This window comes from Topomyia yanbarensis, chromosome 1 (genome assembly GCF_030247195.1).
Source record: "Topomyia yanbarensis strain Yona2022 chromosome 1, ASM3024719v1, whole genome shotgun sequence".
Lineage (NCBI taxonomy): Eukaryota > Metazoa > Arthropoda > Insecta > Diptera > Culicidae > Topomyia > Topomyia yanbarensis.
Window position 1 is genome coordinate 28,281,477 of NC_080670.1, and position 3,247 is coordinate 28,284,723.

A 3,247-nucleotide genomic window follows, 5' to 3' on the forward strand; every position below is an offset into this window, starting at 1 on the left:
AGTAGCTCGAAAAATTGTGGGGAGAATTTTTGATAAAACTATCAATGGCTTTATATGTCCACACTGTCAATGTTAATTACATTTTTACATTAACGTCCTCTCTCTTAAGCGCCGAATGTCCCGATTTCTTCTTTTATAATAATTTCCCTCCAGTTTCTGCCACTTGTTTATTTTGAACCATTCTGGGTTTTGAGAAAGCTCCGAGAGGCTCACATCCGATTTCAACGCAATTTGAGTTCTATCTTATCAGTATCTTGCAGCACTGCCTACTCTGTCATCTAATTGTAGCAATAAATGGAACAGAAGATGTGCTTACTATCAATTCAGTATAGGAAAGCGCCTAAATTGCTACCCTGAGTCTAGTTGGTCTTTTGTTGCAACACGAAAAAAAAACGTTTTAGGGATACACAACTAAAACTCCCGATGCCCGACTTAAGACTAAAGTAGTATTCTAAGGCTCGAACGGAATACTCAATCGCTGACCGTCGGGTGGGGAGATGTTGTCTCTATAAACCTTAAAAACTTGTTATAGTGGCCCTGACTCGGCGTGACCAATGCAGCGTTCTATTTGGGTCAAGTAAGAATCTGGAAAAGGATTTGATTACGCAGTTTTTCACAGAATATAAAAAGACTGCTATCATTTACGAATTACTTTCTGTTCGGAAATTAACATTAAAAAGTTTAAATTACCCATTTCAAAATCAGTTTCATATTCAGTTGGGTTCAATTGATTGGGATTTTGGTTTAAATAGAAATTGCCAGAGAAGAATAGAGAAAAGAGTGGAATAAATATAACACAAGCAGATTGAATACGATGAAAGATTGAACAAATGTTACAACGAAAAAGTTAGACAACAGTAGCGAAATCCAAAAACAAGTGGAACATACATTAAACCAGACTAGTAAACAGAAAAAATACGTTAGAAGACTATACGGCAAATAGAAAACAGAAAAATGGTACAAAGAAAATCAAAGAATAAAAAATAGCATATTAGACTGAAAGTGTATGTCAGATGATAGAAAACAGAACACAAAAGTTGAAAGATAAAAAAGATAACAGAATATGAAGTTAACAACAACAAAAAGTTTGAAACACTCTAAACAGGAAATTGAAAGCAGAAAGTATGAAGAAGAAAGCAGCGAAATAAGACAAACAATTCAGCAAACCGAAAGTAGAAAATAGATAATGGAACGAAACGAAACATAGTACAGGAACAGATAATAGAACATGGCAAGTAGCGAAAAGAAATGCAAACAGGTATAGCAAAAATAGCAGATATAAATTATAAACTGAAAATGGAAAATTGAACCAAAAAATAAAAGATGGAAGACAAAACAAATTGAAAAATAGAAAGTAGAAAAATGGAATAGGAACATAGGAAAAAAGGACAAAATAGAAAACGAGAAATTAAAAATGGAGAAAAGAAATGGAAAATATAAAATAGAAAATGGTAAACTAGAAACCGAACAAAACCAACACAGATAACAGAGAATATAGAAAAGCGAATAGAAAATATAACATAGGACATCCATAATACGAAATGTAACATTGAAAACAAAAAGTGAAATAGAATCAATTAAATAATAATAATAAATAATGAAATATAAAATAGAAAATAAAAAAAAATGAGAAAAGAACTTGAAAAATAGAAAGAAATAAGAACTACGAAATGGAAAATTAAAAATTGCTTAGTAATTTAGTCGAGCTTAATAATTGAGCCGAGCTTCGTAATTTTGCCGAGCTTCGTAATTTCGCCGAGCTTAGTAATTTTGCCGAGCTTCTTAATTTTTCCGAGCTTCGTAATTTAGCTGAGCTTAGTAATTTTGCCGAGCTTCGTAATTCAACCATGCTTAACAATTTGGCCCAATTTCGCAATTTGGGAAATTTCGTAATTTAGCCGAATTTCGTAATTTGGCTAAATTTCGTAATTTGGCCGAACTTCGTAATTTGGTCATCTTTTGTGATTCGGCCGAATTTTGTAATTTGCCCGAATTTTATAATTTAGCCGAGCTTCGTAATATGCTCGAATTTCATAATTTAGCCGAATTGCGTAATTTGGTCGAATTTCATAATTTGGCAGTTTCGTAATTTGGCCGAATTTCGATATTTGGCTGAATTTCGTAATTTGGACGAATTTCGTAATTTGGCCGAATTTCGAAATTTGGCCGAATTTCGAAGTTCGGCCGAATTTTGTAATTTGGCCGAATTTTGCAATTTTGCCGAATTTTGAAGTTTAGCCAAATTTCATAATTTGGACAATTTTGTAATTCGGCCGAGCTTCGTAATTTAGCCAAGCTTAGTAATTTAACCGATTTGGCCGAAATTCGTAATTTGGCCGAATTTTGTAATTTAGCCGAATTTCGTAATTTAGCCGAGCTTAGTAATTAAGCTGAGCTTAGTAATTTAGTCGAGCTGTGTAATTTTGCCGAGCTTCGTAATTTTGCCGAGCTTCGTAATTTAGCTGAGCTTAGTAATTTAGCCGAGCGTCGCAATTTAGCCGAGCTTCATAATTTAACCATGCTTAACAATTTGGCCCAATTTCGCAATTTGGAAAATTTCGTAATTTAGCCGAATTTCGTAATTTGGCTAAATTTCGTAATTTGGTCGAATCTCGCAATTTGGCCGAACTTCGTAATTTGGTCATCTTTTGTGATTTGGCCGAATTTTGTAATTTGCCCGAATTTTATAATTTAGCCGAGCTTCGTAATATGCTCGAATTTCACAATTTAGCCGAATTGCGTAATTTGGCCGAATTTCATAATTTGGCAGTTTCGTAATTTGGTCGAATTTCGATATTTGGCTGAATTTCGTAATTTGGACGAATTTCGTAATTTGGCCGAATTTTGTAATTTGGCCGAATTTTGTAATTTAGCCGGATTTCGTAATTTGGACAATTTGCGAGTTTAGTGATTTAGCCGAACTTCTTAATTTAGTCGAGCTTCGTAATTTAGCCGAGCTTAGTAATTTATCTGAGCTGCGTAATTTAGAAACGCTTCGTAATTTAGCCGAGCTTAGTAATTAAGCTGAGCTTTGTAATTTAGTCGAGCTGCGTAATTTAGCCGAGTGTGATAATTTAGCCGAGTTTGGTAATTCAAGCGAGCGTAGTAATTTAGCCGCGCTTCGTAATTTTGCCGAGCTTAGTAATTTAGTTGAGCTTAGTAATTTGGCCGAATTTTGCAATTTGGAAAAATTTCTTAACTTAGCCGAATTTCGTAATTTGGCCGAATTTCGTAATTTTGCTGAATT